The 21,845-nt window shown below is 31.3% G+C and overlaps 1 pseudogene across 1 annotated transcript in view; it reads right to left on the bottom strand.

Annotated features, from left to right (window-relative positions):
* The window catches only part of LOC143223889 (kalirin-like), a 155,905-nt pseudogene that overhangs the window by 102,496 nt on the left and 31,564 nt on the right, over positions 1-21,845 (bottom strand). The window contains exons 9-14 of the transcript XR_013013177.1: positions 21,263-21,491; positions 20,679-20,776; positions 19,935-20,076; positions 19,611-19,773; positions 19,374-19,444; positions 13,528-13,798 (exon numbers count right to left, since the gene is read on the bottom strand). The product of XR_013013177.1 is annotated as a kalirin-like (transcript). The remainder of the gene's footprint in view (positions 1-13,527; positions 13,799-19,373; positions 19,445-19,610; positions 19,774-19,934; positions 20,077-20,678; positions 20,777-21,262; positions 21,492-21,845) is intronic.

Raw genomic sequence — 21,845 nt, 5'->3', positions numbered from 1 at the left:
AAACAATTTTTGTTTTCTGTATTTTTGATGATCTACCCTTAACTGCATAAATACAAGCCACTATATCTTTGTAACGTACAAATTGCCTGAAACGGAAATCTAGCGTTTAAATTCCAGTACAATAGGGATTTTTTTTATTGTAAATGATCATGTTTGTAGTAAAATCTTCCAATATTCGGGAAAGTTGTTACAAATATTTGTTAACATCAGATTTTCAAAAAATGAATATCAAAGTGGCTCAGTGGTTTCAGCTCTTGACTCTCGTTGAATCTACCAGTCAAGTTGGGATTTTATTTTTACACACACACACATATATTGCAAGTTCCTTCAATACCGTTATAGATTAAATCTGGGATCTGAGATGTTAATTACCACTCGAATTAAAACACGACATCCTCATAGCATCAAGTGACTCCAGCTCTTCATTTCTAACACCATCTATGAAATAAATTCTAATAGTTCTAACCAAAACTAAAAATAGTTCAGCAAAAATGGAAGAAAGAAAAAGTAGATGAATGGTATAGTAAAACAAAGGAATCAGCAAAAAAACAGGATAATTAAAGCAGAGGAGAATTACTGACAGTCAAATGAAGCTCCTGAAGAATACAAACTGATGCTGAAAGAAATGTAAATGAGTTCTGACTATTTTCATTTCCTTTTTGTGTGTTGAGTGTGTAAATCAGCTAGTTTAAACAGATTTTTAACCACTGCTGTTACTTAATCAAACTTCATTATAAACTAATAGAAATCTGTTGTACTCAGGTTTTATTGTTTACATTCTTCCTGAATGATTGTGACATAATTACAAACACAAAAAGAAAGAAGTTTTGAGTGATTCTAACAAATAATTTCAAAAGAATACCTCAGGCAATGTTTCCACAAATATAGTATACATTCATTGAGCTAAAACCTTATGACCATTTACAGAAATAGATTGAGAAAATGACATCTAGTTTAGCTGCAACAACCTGCACTGTACACATTTCTGCTCACCTCTCATATTTGAGCTGTTATTAATCCCATTGCACCTTGTAAATCTTTGAATGGTATTTTATTGTTTGTAAGCTCTTCAAGAATAACTACTAACAATGTTTTGTGGTATCCTAAACAATAATGAAAGATATGAATTTTTTTTCATCATTTACCTCCATTTTTTGAATGTTTAATAACAACGTCGCTGCTCTTGGAGACTAAAGTAAGGGGCACAGTCCTCTATTATAGAGTATCTGTATATAGTATCTGTATTTATGGTAAAGCTGCTAAAGATATTTGCCACCATACATGATTTTAAACTACTGATCACAGGTAAGACATCCAGTCAGCATCATCATTCCACTCATCCTTCATATGATGCACCTACACAAGGGGAATGATATTTTGTAGAATTACTCAGATTCAAGCTCAGCTCACCAGTTCTGAAATACAGAGCTCTAGCACAGAGTCAGCCTGCGCCATATGCAATAGTACTTTATAGCTTTGATACTTGGAACAACTGCATTAATGACTTTTATTTTACAACCATACACAATACCTCATTCAAGAACTTTCAGGATCAAATGATGGTGACTTTCTTTACTGAACCTACAACAGTGGATAAACCTTTACCATCTATTCCATTAGAGCTGGAAAACATAAAAATCCTTTTCAAAATGATTTAACCTATCACCAATAGTTCCATCAAAAGCTTGATTTCTGTGTGTGAAATGCATAACTATTGCAGCTAACCTACTAAATACATCTAAATTTTGCTTTCAAGTTTGATTGAATTTTGAATCATACTATGATTTCAAATGGAATTCTAATTCCTTGCATTTCATACGTACACCACTTTCATTGTGAGATTCTAGGGTGCATTCATCTTGTATATTGCCAGGAATAAAACTTTCATCAATCCACTGCATTTTCTTGTCATCACACAAGTTACAAGAAGAAAAAAAATTGTATTTTGTGTTTTCTCCCATATTTTTCATTTTCTGATAATAGTTATCCTCCAAAAATCAGTTTCCACACTGATTTACTTTAGGTGGAAAAATAATACTTTTTACTTGCTCTGATACATGTTTATTAATTCAACTCATGTTGGGCAGAGAACATTTTGTGGCCATAAACCAATATTTGCATTTTTTCCACATTTTTCATTTTCTGAAAATAGTTACCTTCTAAAAATCAGCTTTCACACTGTTCTTCATCAGCTAGAAAAATAATCCTTTTATCTTCACCAGTACATGTTTAATGTAACCCTTGTTGGGCAGAGATTTTGTGGCCATGAATATCTTCAATGACTTTTGTTCCATGTAACTTTTGTTTTTTCAATTCATTGTCAGCTATTACTCTGGTAAAATACTAGAAATCCAAATTTTATGAAGTGCGCATTTTTGCAATTTTTGGGCTCTCTGCAATTGCTTTTGCTCTTTTCTTTTTTGTGCTTAAAAGGTAACTTTCTTAGACATTTGTTTGCTAAGTAAATAGGTATTAAAGTAATGCTTATTAACATTAACTCTTGATTAATTTAATATCCATTTTAATCCTTCTTACCAAGTTATTTCTTGGTTTGAATTCTTCACTTGAATAATTCCTCTTTTGATCTGTTTGCCTTTCTTGTTTTCTGAATCACTTACCAGCTGTTCTGTAGAAGCTTTATTCATGACAATCCACCAATTATGAAATGCTCAACAGATGTATATGATGTAATCAAATTATGTCTGCAATAGCAGTATAGATATGAATTGCAGGAAACATGAGCTCTCAGGAATGCAAATGAAATTTATGAAATATAAATAATTATCACACAACCAATATATGATACACTAAAGTTGAAACCTCATTATTAAAATGTTCTTTGGCAACTGTCTAAAATTAATTTGATGATTACTACTGATGTACTGATTTAATACAATCAATAAGACTTAATCATGTAATTGACATATAATACTAAATGAATTTTAACTATAAAAAAAAAGCATAATGGAAGTGGCCATTAGATCCTCACACCCCTGTGAACATATGACAACAGCCCTGTTAATGTCAAACGATCTGTTATGAAAGGAAATTCCTACTAATTCCCAAAAAGAAGCATCCATCAATATTTACAAAACTGTATCAGAGAGGGGATGTGGGATCTGTAAATTAAATGATATGAATGGTATAATATGAATTTTTAACTTCCCTAAAAAAAATCATGCAGGATGACAGACATCACACTAAAAAATAGCATGAATTTAGTCACAAGCACATCAAAAAGAAAGATGATGGTTAGTACTAGAACATGGAAGATGTTTAAGCTGTTACATGAAGAAATGTTTGCTTCTTATTAAGCATAAAGCTACTCAATAGGCTATCTGTGCTACACCAACCATAGATATTGAACCCATTATTTGGCGTTATAAGCTCTTGGACTAATTGTTAAACCAATGAATACACAAAGAAATTAAAATATTTCTTTGAAAACAATCCAAAGAGATTTAGTGAGTGAATGCACTTTGGCTAGTGCCAGAATGAAATAAGAGTCAAATAAGTAACCCAACCAGTAATTTTAAAGACTATCATGAGTAACCAATGGTTGTAGTGGGCAGGGTAAGCATACCTGAAAGAATGTAGTATGATATACCAATAAAAACTACAGAAAAAATTATACTGCTGCAAACACTATATGCACATATCTTTGGTTTACTACAATCATATATCTGGCAGCTTTTGTATCTGCAATTATAGTGAAAGTGTTTTGTTTCACCTTATGAAACAACTCTACCTTCTTCCCTCTCATAAGAGCATACCAATATCTTTTACAAACCACTTTAAAAGTTATGGTTAACCAATGAATCACAAGGCCCACAAGTAACCTAGCAGTAACTCAGCAATTATGTATATAGTCTTAACTACACATTAACAAATCAATAAATGTTTTTTTTTTTTTAAATTAACACAAAGAGCCATCTGAGTTGAGCCACTCTATTTTTGAATTGAACAAAAGGCAGCTAGTGAACAGCAGCAGACTCATGGGCTGCTTTTCTCTGTTCGAATAGTGAGACTTGATCATCTCTCTCTCCTATCACATCCATAGCTTCAAAGTACAAATGAAGCAGGATTTTGTTATTAAATCAACACAGAATAAAAAGTTAACAGACTGGTATAGAAGTAATCTAATAAGACAAAATAAGTGACAAAGATGTGTTTTTAAATTTAATAAACCATCAAGGAGTTATAAACTCAGAGTCATCAGCCACTCATCATTAACTTGAAATTACTTTAACCTGGATTATAAGTAACAACTGTAAGTCTAAAGCTAACACTTGGAGCTTAATAACAAAAAATATCCCAGACTGACAGGAAGCTGTTTTGGAAAACACAGAACTATGACATTCACTTGTCTTTATATGACATTATATTTACTTAAAGTGGAAAAGTCTGGAAGGTAAAACAAAATGTTAAAAATATTTTGCACAACTCCTTTGATATGCCCATCCTTTACTTAAAAAAAAGTATCTTAATATCTCTTCATACAGAGTAGTTAATATGTTAGGCTTCTGTTTTAGTATTTCAGCATTTTGCAAGTCTCACAATGAGTGATACCTCTGCAGAAAATTATATTTAAAGCTGAAGGCAAGCAAAGTAAAAATTTGAATACTTGAGACAAATCATCTATTTTTGTTTTTGATAATGGAAAATTAAAATTCCAGTAAGATGTTCTGTTATAAAACTTACAAGTTTCTTTTGTTTGTAGCAAAACTGCCATGACTATCTGCCACAATCCATAATTTTGAGCTGATGAACATTGAAAAACAAACAAACTGCAGTCTTCACCACCACCTTTTGAGTTTCTCTTTATCAAAGAAGAGTGAAAGTGACCATCACATTATAAAGTCCTCACAGCTGAATGGCAAAGCTTATTCAGTGCCACATTTCAGCAGCACTTTAAGTGCTCTAACCACTATACTATAGCAGGCCAACCACAAACAAGTTTAACTTTCATCAAAGAAACATTAGCCAATAACAATTGCTAGAAGTCTGAGATATGTAAACTGATAACATTGCATAAAATATTTTCAACAATGATACTAATTTAAAAAGGACGATTAAATAATGATACAAAACAATGAGAGATCTTGACAGAAACACATAAAAGAGGAGCAAACATTGTAAATGTACTCAAAAAGTGTGACAAAAAAATCAAAGAAAAAAACACCAGGAACAATATATTAAAAAACAGTAACCATTAAAGAAAATATAGGTCATTACTATGAATAACACTAAATAAAATATTAAGAAAACAAAGGGCAGGGCTCTCAGTAAGTAAGTATAAAAGTTTTTGTTTTTTTTAACATTCCCTTTTGTAAAAATAAGGAATAAATTGTATATTCCCAAACTAAAATACAGAGTTAAATACATATATATAAATAATTTGGTGAATTTCTGTACCCATTTGTAAAATTTTAAAAACAAATTCATTACTTTGTGTGTGATGAGAGATATTTACCATACAAGTCGAGATGATACTGATAATGAAGTCTTAATTAGTGTCCCACATCAAATATTCCATAAAATCATTAATTTCCACAAACATTTACAATTATGGCAACATATCTATGGTACAGAAAACATTAAAACAAAGATCCTAATTTAAAACATAGGTCTACCTTCTAACTTATAAATTTTTAAACTTTTAATAATAAAAGTGAAATAATAAAGGAAATGAAGGATGAGAATGAAAATTATTTTAATATTCTGAAGGTTTCACTGAGAAGCTGACCTGTACAATATGCTATTTAAAGTGTCATAAAGAGTCTGCACATCAAATTTAGTATTTACAAAATTCTACTACTAAAACCTTGCAGTTAATCAAAGAAATGCATATGAAAAGACTGCCATCATACAAAAGAGAATGAATATGAGAAAATGGATCTGTGGATGAAAATGTTTCCACAGCATGAGGTATGGGAGGCCAGAAAAAAGTAAGTTACAAAACTGAATATCTACCACTTTTTTTTTTTTTGTCGTCGTCTAAGAGTTATCACCAACACTTGAAGTAACAGTGTGTGTGTGGAGTACTTCAATGACCATAGCTGTATTTCTATGCATCTCTTTTAGAAGAGTCCAACAAATATAGAATGAAACCAACTACTGAAAATACAACTGATGATTCACACTACTCAAAACAATTAATCTGCACAAAATTTTGTAAACGTTTAATAAAGATTACAAGTTTTTTAAACAAAAAAATCAGACTTTTTAATGAAATATTTTTACTAAAGATTTATTTCTAAACATATCAAGTCTGTTTCATCTCAGTGCAAAGTGAGATCATATTATAATAAAGAAAAACTATTCTTCTTCCCAAAAATATAAATTATTATTTGCATAATCTCTAAAACCTCCTAATTACATCAGAAATGCTTGTTTTCAGTAAGACTTTATATTTTATGTTATTCTCGATACTCTAACTGTGTGGAGTATTTAACTTGCCCAACCCAGTAACCATCACAAAAAGAAATAGGAAATATAAATTATGTTTTTTTTTTTCATGCTAGAATAATACAAAAGCATAGATGTTTAGTCTAAGTAACTTAAGTCTCATAATGTTATATATTTATATTCATTATTTTTTTATTATACTGACCTTCCAGTCGTAACTAACATTACATAACTTGCATTGATGTGGTGCACGTACACTCACGTTATATATCCAGTAATATAAAATGAACCATTAGTCATTCCTGTTTTGGCTGTGTTTTAGTGGACTAGTAATTTGTAATATATAGTCACATTTCAATTATTATACATAATATAAGTACATAGATTGCTACTATTTGGAAATAAAATCTTGAAATATTGACTTAAGTGAATGTGATAGCCTTTTCACAGATTAAATTGGTTGAGAAAACCATGAGGTGTACACTCTCAGCTGTCAATTGGTTATTCACATGCCATATATTGAAATAAGTGTATATAATGGGCCATTTCCAGAAATGGAAAGAGATGAAAGGGACCAGTGTTTGATTCAGTACCTAAGCAACATATCAGCAAAATAAAAAGATATGAAATTCTTATTTTATTTTCTAACTTACCAATAGTAGTATTTTGTGTTCTTATTTTGTACAAAACTAGAGACTTACTATTTTGACATCACAAACATCTAATTTTAAACAGTGATGCATTCAACTACCTCATCACACTAATATCTATATTTACATGGGTTCTTTTAATATTTACTTTTAAATTAAAAAATTGTCTCATATAAAATATTAACTGATATTGAATTATAAACTACAATTTGATTCCAAATTTACTGACATAAATTAATAAAATAGTAGTTCAAAAAATTTCAAATGAAAGTCAACAAATGCAATCATGAAAGAGTTAATGGATCACGTTTTTTTTTTCTTTCTATATTTTAGCCATGATAATGCACAACTACAACTATTAGCTTATGTCAGTGGCACTCCTAAATTTATTTTCATGTAAAGCAAATATAAAGTCTATTGGTAGTACAGACTTTGCAGCTCGATAAATGATAATTTAATGTTTCTCACCACATTCTTTTATTATCTCAACCACTAATGCAAGTTGGGCATTGAGATAGCATGCTTAAAATGAGTAATCCAACTAAAATAATAAAGCACATACTTTCAGAGTTACTTTAAAATCATCGTCAATATTTAGAATAAATTATGTGCTGTATCCCAACATATTCAGTCAGATTAAGATTTGAAACCTGTTGATCTATCCATTCACTTAATATATTCTTCTTCCAGGCAGTTGCTCTCTAGTTATCTTGTGCATGATGTCAGCACACATTCATCTATCAGAATAGAATTCTGACCAACTGCATAAGTTACAATTTTTTAAGCTGCAACATTGTATCATGTGGCATTACCAGCATCATATCATAGCATACAAAATAGCCTTGTGGAATTATTGAATATACATATCTTATCTATGGCTCTGGCAAACCATACTGGTACACACCTTTCTAGCCAGATGCTTTAAAACTTTATATTATGCAATGGCTTGTTACATATGATATGTTCAAGCTAACTTACTGCTTTTACACGTCATGGATATGTCCAAGTATTTTGTTGGGAGTTCTGACACACTTAACTATCAACATGGATATTTTAATGCAAACTACTGATGTTCAAATTACTAAATAAGAACACATACTGTTCTTTCAGTTACAATTTATCAGATCCCATGACTTGTCACTTTCTGCTTATTTTTTATACAAATAAATGTATGGGATAGGGTGCCAAATATCTCATTAATTCTTCAATTGTTTATGTTATACTAATTCATTAGTTATGCAAAAATTAAGCCAATCTTGTAATTAACAACAAATAAGACTCTTTAAACAAAAACTGTGTACAAATTAAAAAAAAAAAAAGCCTAACTTTATGACAAACAGTGTGAAAAAATAATGTTAATGTTTTTTTAATTAAAAAAACATTGGTTCTAGATGCAAGATAATTCTATACTTCTTGTAGTAATAAAGTGAATGTGTTTTTTCTTTAACAAAGCCACATGAGGTTATTTATTATGTCCAAGAAGGAGAACTGAGCCCCTGATTGTAGTGTTGTAAATTCGTAAACTTACTGCTGTCTCACCAAAGGACTAGCAAAGAGACACTGAAAATGTCTATTTGAAGTCAAAACTATTTGGTGATAAATAGCCTATTTTGCAAAATTATTACTTTAACAAATTTGTTTTGAATTTTGCTCAAAGCAACTCAAAGGCTATCTGCACAAGGCGTCTCTAAAGAAGAAAAACAGCTAGTCATCACCACCCATCACCAACTCTTGGGTTACACTTTTACCAACAAATAGTGGGATTGACTGTAACATTATGACACCACCACGGCTGAGAGGACGATCATGTTCGGTATGACGGGGATTCAAACCCACGATCCTCAGATTACGAGTTGAGTGCCTTATCCACTTGGCCATCACTTTAACAAATGGTTCACTTGGGTTAAGGAGCACACACTACAAGCCAGCATTTGTTTTTAGTTATACAGTCTTTTCTTAAAAACTTCCAAATAATTATATTATAAAATTTACATTCCCCTCATTAAAATACAAAGATATTATGGATGAAAATTATTTGATGCTTTGAAAAGATAGAATATTTCATGCTTAACAGTAAAATTAACTATTTATACTGAATTCCATTGAAATGTTAGGAAAAAAATGTAAAACTATATTTTATGAAGCAGGCCTTAAACTTCTGAATACGTTACACTATTTTATTATAATTACTTATTGAAGTTTAGTTAAATTAGCTTCACAAAATACACTTTTATAAGCGATTTCCATTTGTTGTTGAAGAAATTCTATAGAATATATGACCAACAACACGAATGCCAATACAACTGACTGCCAGAAGCAACTGCTACAAAAAATTATATCGTTTATTTGCCTTGAGAAATCGATCGTGTGTTTTCTGTTTATTTGTGTGTTTGTTCTTACACACAAAGCCACAAAATGCAAAACCATCGGAAGACAATTACAACATTAAAGATTCCAAAAGCTTGGCGGCATATTTTCAGCACTAATAAGTTTTCCCATAATTAAATACTTTGTTACATCACTGAAACTAGGATTGTTGGAAATAGTCATAACTTTTATTTAAGCAAAAAAAAACCGTTATAGACGTAAAGAGACATGTACTCTATACATTATATTGATAACAAAAGTATGGATCGTTAGTACATAAAAAAATCTATGCAGCAATACCCACTCCCCCTAGAAAGAAAAAGTACTTCGAAGAACTTGAAGCTGTCACAGATACCAAAAATTGTGGAGACTGGAAAAAGACGCTCGTATAAACACCAGAATAAGCTACCCAAAGCCAGTTTGCATTCCAATAATCCAACTCAAAAAAGTCGTAATTAGGCGATTTGTTTTTGTTGTTTTGTTTTGTTTGTGAAGAAACGTAATTATATATTACGCATTCATCATTAGCCTAAGGTACATCTTCATAATACGAACTTATTCTTTAGAAATTAACATCAAGATTTGTATTGTATTAGATTTTACAATGCTTATTACAAATCTTTCATATACTACTTCTGTTTAATATTTGTATTCGAATATTTCATATTCAATTTATACCAAAAAATGTAATCAGTATTTCAACCTACAAATTTCTACGTGACGCTGCGAGGTCAAGAAATATATATTTTAAACAAAACAATAAGTATAAAGTTCTAGCCGTTTACTTTATCTTTAAACTTTCAATAAAATCTTGACAAACTTATTTAACAATCCGTAATATCGATACATTTTTTCTCAGTAACAACAATTTACTAAAATTAGAACATGTTATTTCTTAATTGAATATATAAATATTCTTTATTGCACACGATAATCTTAATTATTGCACAGATATCACCAATTGCAGAACGTATTTAAATTTATTACCGCCGAAATAATACTTCATCGCACGTTACAGAAGATGGCTTGTTGATTTGCTACTTCTTCTGATAGAGTTAATTAAAAAAATATATTAATAAATAATTGATGCTAAAAATTAAAATAATACTGTATTATTAATCCTTAACTAATTTTACTTTGTACAAAACTTAAATAAAATTTATTATAATTACACTTAACCAGCTTAACAGTTCTCAATGCAACTGACGATATAAACAGCGCCTAAACCACTGTCTTTGTATTGACCTATGAAAGATAAGGTCTATACGAAATGTATTATAATTGAAATGTTATACTTCTACATTTATCTTTACTTTCAAGCATAAGGTATTCGAATTCGTTACATAAAAATTATGCTCACAATCAAGCACTTTTTTTATTACAAAACTTAATATTCACTACTGCATAGAGCAATACAAGCCTAAAACAGAGGTCCGTTTAGGCCGCCGATACCCATTAGACCTGAAGAATTTTCCCATGTTTTTCTGACCCCATTTTTTAAGGAGGTTGAATCAGTAAGTTTGTTTATTTGTGAAAATTCGCAATCCATTTAGGCGTCTTCGCGATGGAGGATTTGTTTAAAGATTTACATGAAAAAATACATGAAAGATGTGTTTTTCAACTTCATCTAGTATATAATTTTGTAATCAAACATTGCGCCACTTATTTGAAAAAGTTTTAATTTTAAAAGTTGACGCACGCCAGTGTTGTATATATTAGAAAAATCCGGAAATACAAATGCAGATAGTCAAAATTCGATCCCGATATTTCACTCACGTCGCAAACAAAATTTATTAAATAGTTCAAATTAACTGAGAAAGTTAAACTAGTAATACGCAAGTTAGTTTTTATTAGAAAACGTAAATTTCATGCTTTTCGTTCACATTAATATAGAATACCGGTTATTACTTTACGAATATATATCTATTTATTGCTGTAACAAATGTTTGTTTTTCTAAATATAAACGTCTTATTATAAGCATTAAAGTTTATTAACAACAACATTTTGTGCAGGTTGATTTATAAAAGATGATAATACTTAGGTTAATTACTGCAATTGATAGGATCAATAATTATTCTTGTACAGGATAATGTTTGGTAAATTACAAGCAATGGTTTGTTACTGTGTGATTAGTATTTATTGTTGTAATATTTAAAGTGTAATATTGTACAGGTCAAGTTTGTTAACACATAAGTTACAATTATATTTTTCCAGAAGTTAGTCTTAATTTCATGGGTTATTAACTAATTCATTGGTTAATCTTAACTATATAGTTCATGATTCGTAAATGTAAAAGAAATCCATTATTTTACATAATTTAATGCTTATTATCATCTGTTTCAAGTTTCCTAAGACACACAGATTTCATGTTTGTATGTATGTTTACTTGTATACAAGTCACAGGATGTGACCTCAAACATCTTATTTTGCTCCAATAATTCAATTTCTCATTATTAATTTTTTTTTATAAATACATGACTTTATTATTAACTTCATAAAGCTTACTCTCAGACAACAGATGCTCCATCCAACTGAACCACATAAGTTGACTACACAGTTTAAAATGTGTTTTTTTTTATCACGTAATAACTACTTACCCATCTTTGGATAGTTAGAATCGGTCCGTTGTAGTCCAACAGATCACAAATAGACAAAAATCTACAAACTGGCTAAATCAGTCTGAACAGTTTTAAACATTTTTTCCTCGAGTTAATTAATACAGGAAACCATGTAACCAATGTTCTGAAGAGAAACACAAAGTAAAATAAATTCAAGCTCAGAAAGACCTTTCTTTAAAGTATTTGTTAACCATAATTTTATATTTTAAAGCACATAAACCTCCACACAAGAGACTGTAGTTATTTTGAAGTTAAGCACAAAGCTGTACAATACGCTATCTGTGCTCGGCCCACCACGAGCATCAAAACCCAGTGTTATGTCACGGCGGGTAGCACACGTGAGCGTGTTTGGTTCTTTATGTTTGTATAGCACGTTTATTACTAAAGCATAAAGCTGCATAGTGGCATATTTGTATTGGTGCCCACCGTAGTGATCAAACTACGAATATTAATGTTATATGCTTTCAAGCTTATCGCTGAGCCACGAAACCAGAATAATACACTTGAAAACAAGATAAGTAGACTGACTGCAGAAACACCAACATCAGTCACACAACCCAACGTGATTATAGTGCTCATATTATTCTGACTATATTTCTAACTACAATTAATTCGTACACTTAATGTCACTGATAATAAAAAAAGTTGACAACAATAAATTGCATTAATGTAATTCTCACCAGTAAGAAATGACATAATTACCCTAACTAACCATTAGACCAATACACTACAATAAAATTTAGTACTTTAACACATTTTTAGCTACCTGAATATATCATACTGACTGGTATTCGTGATGCTAGAAAAACAAGTAAGCTCAAGAAATCAATCTAACACAAAGACAGGATGCTCTACAGCCCGATTGCTTTCAAAGGGCTTTTCTTCTTCTGAAGCAAACTGGGAATGACCGAGTACAGCAAAGTGTGACAAAAGTGAAGTGAGTGACGTCATGCAAATCCGTAAGTGTTTGGAGTACCTTCAATGTATTTGTTATACAAGCACCTCATTTCTAATGCAATATTACCACAAACGAAAATGTTAGGTATAGAGATCTTAGAAATGTGCTTTTAAAAAAAATGGCCAAGAGAAATTGCACTAAGTATTGATAAAGTAAAATAAAAGTGCTAAATGCAGATAAGTTAAAAAGAAATGTTAAACAGGTATGACTACAAACGTAACAAATGATAAGTATTACAAAGATTATGAGTAAAAATTGAGAATTGACACTACATTGATAAATATCTTAGAATTCATTTCCAATCATTAGTTGATTTTTGTTTGTTTTTTTCCCTGTCAGACAAAAAGCCTACATTTCGAAAGCGTTCTGTTAAAAAATATGCTTGCATTACACTGCCTGGTATTTACCAGAAGAATATGAAATAACTAGAACTGAAAAAGTATTAATATAAATAATCTTACATATACGCCAAAATTTATTTACTTTGCCTTAACCACAATCTAAAATTTACAATAAAGTAACGACCTCTGTAGTCGCTAGACTATCCTCTGGACGAGTAGTATTGAAATATGTATGGTGTTCATCCTGTACACAGATATCACTTACACCTCCTTCTGGAAGTGTGGTGTGATGACGACCGTGGATGTACGAACGGCAAGCATGTTGAGCTGATCCTTTATTATGTTGGTCGGTGTTATGTTCATACTGTGAGTAAGATTTTCCATCCTGGTTGCTAGTGGAAGCTTCAGCTGGGCTGTAAGATCCTTTAAACCACTGAAGACTGAACTTTCGCATACTTCATTAGTGGTGTCCACACAACATTGTTACAACAAGAACTTCGTTTAACCTACGACATACAGATAATAACTTTATCATCACTGGTGTGTCGTATCTCAATAAGGTTAAGAAACTAGCGCAAGAGGAATAAGAGCTACTGTTAGAAAAACCGATTACTGAAAGTGACCTACAAGGTCATCACACGCACGAATAGGATGAACCAGCATTGCACCGGAGTAAATCAATATTATTGCAAAACACAAGAACACATACTTGAACATAATAGAATTAATTCATGAAATAAATGCGACGAGCTCGTCGACTTATACCTGATAATTCTGGACTGATATTTTAACCGCAATGGGAGCCACAACCAAAATTATCCAAGTCAATGGGTGGAGCAGAGATGAATAACAAGCCCCGCCTGTTTACGTCAAGAAGAAAACTAGTAGCCCAGATTAACGTTGAAGCCTGGTATTATAGCTGACATGACATCTCGTGTGTCGACACCAGTCTGAAGGATATTTTTAGCAAATGTTCTGACGTCAGCACCTACAAGTAAAGGTAGTTCTAGAAAACGCGTCGCAGCTGCCATCTGTGGTCAACGGGGGAGCTTCCCGCCCGTCAACCAATTTCGACATAAGGAACATGAATGTGGTCAGGAAACTCCATCCGTACCAACTAGCAAATGCTTAGTAGCAACGGGATTCCGTCATAATTTTTAGTACACGTCAGAGTAGTTACGGGGTCTTTCCTTCTACAAACATTATAGAGTAGAGGGCATAATCCCAGTCTAATCTTCCTACACACATTATATAGTTTAAGGTTAAATAGTCTACGGTACCATGAATTTTACACACGTTCTAACGTGAAAAAAAAAAACCCACTTGATTACAGTATTACAATATATATATGGAAAAGGGCGTGTATGTTGATACAATTACTGTACAATATACAATATTATGAATTGTGGTACTTGGAATACTATAGATATGATATCCAGTGGAATCAATTCTAAGACAGCCATGTGGTTAGACGAACAAGTAATCGTTCAGCAATTATACCGAATGTAGCACCAGTTAAACTACAAATTGTAGAATAACCTGAGCATTAATAAAGTCTTCAGAACTTTAGTATGGCAAATATTTACAGTAACAGTATAACTGTCAACAATACACTAAGCACTGTAATTAACATCAACTGAGTCTTTAGAACATAGATTTTGCTGACCTGTATCTACAGTATACAGAAGGTAATTCGGTGAAAATACAATTAAATAGCAGCATGACTTGACATAGTTCGAATGAATACAAGTACTACGATATCATTACCGAGCTTTATACACTATTTCAAATACAAACAATATAATCACTTTCATGAAGAAAAACACACAGTGCGATAAAACAACAACAAACAAACTTAATATAACCATGTGTATTTCCTTTTAAATACCTATTTAAATATAATTTTACATATACTTCCTTACAATACTGTGCAATTATTACAACATAATTACATAAAATATTTATTAGGCACAAACTGTACAGATCAAGTTTTAAGTAAAGTACATCGAGTCACGTAGATATTTTAGGAAGGCGACATTACTGTCCCACCGAGTACATGACCCACTTCCGGAATACACAAGCTATTTCTAGCAAGAGACGCACGCTGCTAAGGGCAACCGTATGCTGGTATCTTCCTTCAGTAGTATAGTCTATATCACATATGCCGGTTTCCTATCTCTATACGAGACCCACCCGAACTTCTACAAGCTCGAATTTCTAAACTCAATGTTTATATGCAGTAATGACTCAAGAGTTTTCACGCCTTGTACGCGCTTAATATAAGCAGATTTTTCTCAACAGACCGAGGATTTCCAACATAAAAGCTTTTCTATATAAACAAACGCTATAACAATTTGCCATATCGAATCCCGTTGTTTACCCGATTCTATTAAAGCAGTTTTCCAAATATTAAATAGCAGTATCCCCAACTCAAAGATTTCGTCGCGCTCCCTTTCACATTTAAGTATTTTTCAGCAAACGATAATAGCAAAATCAACACATTATTTACCTTTTTTTTTTAAAGTTTTTAAAATGAAAAAACAAATGCCAGAGCCAAAACAAAACGAGATATGTTTTGTGAGCAGTGTTAGTTTCCTTATGTAACGTCGTCTCCAACTCTTCTCTTTCTTCCGTCGTTATTTTTGGGCTCTACCACCGAAAGGCCACCCTCCAATCCATAGGGGCGGTCTCTCAGTTTGGTAAACACTGCAGACGACGTAAGAGAATGTAATACTTTCATTATCTTTATATTAACATTATAATAAAAATTTTAAACAATATATTATTTTTACTTATTGAATTAATTGTTGAAAGTGAAAATTATAATCCACAGAAATGTATTCATTATTTTTCTATTAATATTATAAGAACAGAAATATTTAACAATATTATTCTTTTTGCTTATTGGATTAATTGTTGAAAGTGAAAATTGTAATCCAAAGAAATACCTCGTTTTACCTCAAATGACTATAAATGATATCACGATTTTATGCTTTAAACACATTTAATTTATTTGTACTTTTATGAAACATTAAACCACTGTAAAGCCTAAAAGTGCTGATGTCAATAAGGACTGTATCTTCAATAACTTCAAAGAGTTCAGCACATCCCTTCTCACAGTTACCTTTGCATTTCACATAACTACAGATTATTACATTACGCAAAAATAAGGAAAAGTCGGGAAGAATAAGTCACAAAACAGCTACTTCAGATATCAATGAATGTAAACAGCACTGGACAACTTGTGTGCAATGGATTTTTTTTTTACTGGAATAGCCTCTGTTCAAGAGTCTCGATGTCCAACACTATGAAGTGAGCTTCATTATTACCCAACATTTAGGACATTAAACATTAAAAAAACCCTTCTATGTCAGAACATTATCCTCCCCCAGTAAGTTGCACTTTTGAAATGATAAAGAATAAGGTCAAATGCCTAGTGATACTGGTGTTTTTTTTTCTACAGATTCCTCTTATTACCTGTAGTGAAAAAGTTTTAAAATTATTCATAAAGCCCTTCCAGTCACCCACTGCAAAAAAAATGTGGTACAAGCATCACTAAGAGAATGGGTTTTCTATTTACCTTTGATACAAGTAAAGCAGACAAGTTTTCAAACGTTATTCAGTTAAAACAGTTCGATATTAATGAAGCATTGTCATTTTTGATTGAGTCAGTCAGATGCATAATAATATAATAGTGAGTTTCACTTAACATGCTTGTCCAATTATATTTTCCTTGGTCCATTACCAGCCATTGCTAGCCACAATTTTTCCAAACAGGAGATATTTTTGTTTGACTGACACACCTGGTGACAAACGACTTTAAGCAACCAATAAGAATAATGGTCTTTAAAAGACACTCCCACTAGACAAACTGCCACTTTCATGCTCCTCTCTATATACCATAGAACCTTGTTTGTGTCTGTTGTCATGCAGAATAATTATGAGTGTAGATAAAAGATAAAACTACCACTTCATATCTTTCATGATCAGTCTTTTGCACACAGTACCATGCAAAAGTGTTATGACAAGAGAATATTTTGTCATTCTTTCTATTTTATAAGGCTAAGTATTTCAGGCAATTACAGAATATAAATTTTAATACTATGGTAATGCTTTACTGATTCCTGTTGACAACTGAATGATTCAAGGTGAGAATACATATTCTTTAAAGTTCTCATATATTCATAACAAGAGTATGTCATAAGAGCTTTGCCTAACTGAACATACTGATCAAATTTAAGGTCTCAAATAACTGTCATGGTATCCCTTGCAATATCTTAACTACACAGAAAGGAGGAAGTAAGAAACTAGCACTTGGTATCGATATTTTCTAACATAAATCAGTTTAACAGCACTCCACAATAAATCTTGATAAAAACAGTGTTTAACACTACATTATAAGTTTTGTTGTCTTGCCACAGCCACAACAACACACATAAGGGATTGTCAGTAAAGGAGAGAGTTAACATAAAAGCTTTATGTGATGTTGGTTGGACTCTGACAAATTGCTACAGACTTGAAATGTTCCTCAAACACTGTCAAGTACACTATATCGTGAGACAGGTAAACTTAAAAATAGAAAAGGAAGAGGCAGAACACCTACACTCAATGATACTGATGTTAAGTATATTCATTTATGCAGTCTTCAGGAACAGAAGGAAGACTGCTACTGATCTCAAGTACAAGATAATTGCCCAAGTACCAAATGACAGAAAAGTGTTAAGATTTACAGTATCAAAAAGACTCAATGAGAATGGAACATTTGAGCATACAGCAGTTAAAAAATCTTTAATTTGATTTTAAAGTATTATCAAGAGACTAAAATTTGCTAAAAAAAGTAGAAATACTGGATTGTATGATTGTAAAATGGTGTTATAAATAGATGAGTTCAATTTTCAAATATCTGGTTCAAAGTGTAGGTTTTAAGTCCAGTGGAAGAAAGATGAAAGACACTTACCTCAATGTATATCCCTACCATAAAGAAAAGGGGAAGTAACATGATGGTTTGGAAATGTTTTTCTGCTGAGGCAACAGCACAATACCATCTGACACTGACTCATCACAGTATATCCAGTGATATGTGTATTATTAGTAAAGGATTCTACTAACAAGAAGATAATGACCTCAAACACTCATCCAAACTATATAGAAATTGTATTCTATACAAAAATTACTTGGCAAAGAAAGACGTTTCTGGAGTCATTCAAATGATGCAATGTTTCCCACATAGCCCCAATCTCAGCCCAATTGAGCAGATCTGGGATTTGATAGACCAAAAACTTGACAAATTAAAAGTTACTTTCAATAAAACTTTGTGGGTGTATTGGAGATATTTAGATAGAAATCACAAAACTTTGATTAAACATGTTGCAGCAATGCCTGAAAGACTGTCTGCAGTTAACAAAGCAAAAGGGACAGACCATGCACACATAGTATTAAGTGTTTGCTGAGCTAAAGCACAATTACTGGGTTTCTGTTGTACTAAATATGAAAAGTAACACATTTTTGATGTTTCACCTATGATTTTCCTTCCATTATTCTTTGAAAGTGTCCTGGAATATAATTTCTGGCTTTCTCCTAACACTTTGGAACAAATAACAATTTTAGTGTTTGTCCAAATAATGTAATTAATTGTTGTTGTTAGTGGAATTTTGTACAAAGCCAACTAAAGACTAGACATCCCTAATTCTGAAAAAGTAGAGAAAACTTAACTAGTCAATACCATCCATCATCAATTCAAGGGCTATTCTAATCGAATAGCAAGATCTGACTGGCACTTGTGTAAACCATCCGTGACACAATAAAATCACCCAATGAACTTCTAATATAAAGAAAATTAAGTAAATAAAAACATCACTCCCACAACAAACTATTTGCACATTTTCCTCTTTTTTAATTTTCTGTTTCAACTTTTCTTCTAAATCTAGCCAATGACTTAAAGAACATATTTTACGAAACTGTTTTGTGTGAGTGTGTGCATGTGTGTGACTGACAACTGAAAAATTAATTTCATTTCACTTCTAAGCAAACCCTCCAAAATCTAAAAACTGTACAGAATAACTTTCTGCATGTACAAAAGGAATATTAATTTGGTTCTTCACCTAAAAAATTATGAGAGATAAGTCTTATCAGAATGAAAAACCAATACTTTATTAAGTTTATTTAAAACTGAAAATATGTCACTTATTTCACTCACATAATGACAAAACTATTTGGCAAACTGTATATGATCAAGCATTTTGCAACTTACTTGTCAGTTTCAGTTTAATAATGTACTTTGATGTTAATAGTTAAATATAATTCACTCCATTTCAAAATATTTTTTGCCTTTTCACTTTCAGTTGTATTGCTTGATCCAAAAGAAGCCACCGAACCTTGTTCTTCCTGTTGATCAGTGCTTCCTTCATCTATAGATGAATCACCAAGATCTCTATTTTTTTTTAAAAACATGACTTGAAGAATTATAGTAATCAAAAGCAAATGGAGAAAATAACACACAAAATATACTAATTTTGCAAAGTTAGTAGAATTTAATGTCTGTTTGAGAGAATATCTAGTAAGGTTTACTTAAACAAATTTAAATGTACAAACCTGCTGCATCTATTAGACTTTGAAGTCACTTTGAGTGGAGATTTTGGAAGGTTCAGAGTTCTAAGAGCACTACTGAAATAGGTTTCTTGAATTACTTCCCACAGTTTTTCACCCAAGTTTGTTTTGTATCGAAGGATGCTGCCTTCATGAAGATTAACAAGGCAAAAATTATTTACACATTATAAAAGGAAATTTCACAGCATATGTTATGCAATTATGATGTTTAAATTACAATATAATTTTTTTTTTTCACAACAAAACCAATAAAGGTCATTAGCATCTCTTTCAGGTTTTATTTGCAGACAGTATCAAAGTCCACTTCCCATTATTAAGTACTTTATCATTATGGACAGTGCTAATTCCTAGATCCATGTTAAAAGCCATATCACTCTGCAATTCTCGTTAGTCAAGAATAACAGTCTTTGATTCTTGCTAAGTACCAATTGCTCACTATTTTTCATATTGTTCAATATTTCCAGGTAGTGTGAGTGGTTTGTTAATTATCTTTAAACTAAAATACCATTCAGTTGTCATTCCTTAATATGTATCAGTTCTTTTATAAAAAAATTATGTAGCTACTAAACTCTCAGAAATAAATAGAATTAATCCTCAATCACTTGACTGAATGTAATTTAATAATTAGCTTGCATATTTTTAACAGTTACTGTATATACATGTTTATTGAAAAAATATGAAGGTAATGGCATCAAACTAGTGTCTCATACAGTTATGCAAAGCCCTTACCTTTAATACAATCTTGTACTCAGGAAAAGGAGCTTGGCCAGTCCAAACAGCAAACTTGCACTTCTTTCCACATGTTCAGTGATTCCTATTTCAGATGTCTAAAAAAATTGAAACTACATGTGGTTAAAATGTCAAAAAATAAAATGGCAAATTCATTATGATATATATATAAACCAAACTTATTTTGGAAGAACTAAGTATCCAACATATTTACTTAAAATTTAAATCAAGTTTATAGCAGAGTACTTAGATTAATTGTAATCTATTTGTCAGTGAGATTTATAAGAAATTAATTATCCTTACTGATTCAAAGTTGTAAAACATTTTTGAACAAACTTAGATTAGTGATATTTAAAACAAAATCCATATAAAAGCCTTTAATTGAAACTGCAAGGGTTACTCTTTTACTTCCTAACCAAGATCAAAATTAAAACAATTAACCTCAAACTTACCTTAATTTTATTATTATTGAATAAAGAAATATCCAGATAACAAAAAAAATTAACAATTTTTTTATATTTTGTGACCTTTGATTAAGGAACACAATCCTAGTATCAAATTAAAAAAAACAACAGAATGCTTACCAGAAGTTTCTGTTTGTACGAGTATTTGGCCTTGCCATTTGAATCTTTGACTTCTTTACTGAATGACAGATAAAGTTCAAAAAGAAAAATGTGACGTTCTCGTCCTTTTCGGGTCAAAGACTTGGCTTCAAACACCTGGAAAGTGTCCTGGAGTACCACCTCACCCAGCTGATCCAAATAAATCTGTAAAAAAATGTCATTCTGATATCTAAACACCACCTCAGTTGAACTAAGAAAAACAGCAAGAAACAAGGTTCTCCGTGTCTAATCCTCAAAAATAACATGATCAAGCAAACCATTAGAAATACATGAACAGCATGGTTTTGTAACTACAGTTTTAATAACAGTCTCATTCAATGAAATAAGTGAAAAAACAATGTGTAGAAACAAGATTCTATAAACCTAACTTCAAAATAACTTCAAGTGAGTCAATTAAACATACAAAAACACAGCTCTTTAAATGCAAATTTATCAATTGAATCAATAAAAAAAATTGTAAAAATGTACTGTTTTCAAATAACTCTCATACACAAATGAATAAAATTTGAAAAATAACAGTATACCTATATTTCAAATTTTAACC

Source organism: Tachypleus tridentatus, chromosome 8, assembly GCF_004210375.1.
Source record: "Tachypleus tridentatus isolate NWPU-2018 chromosome 8, ASM421037v1, whole genome shotgun sequence".
Classification (NCBI taxonomy): domain Eukaryota; kingdom Metazoa; phylum Arthropoda; class Merostomata; order Xiphosura; family Limulidae; genus Tachypleus; species Tachypleus tridentatus.
The sequence above is the reverse complement of the archived record's forward strand: the minus strand, read 5'-3'. Positions and strand labels throughout refer to the sequence as shown.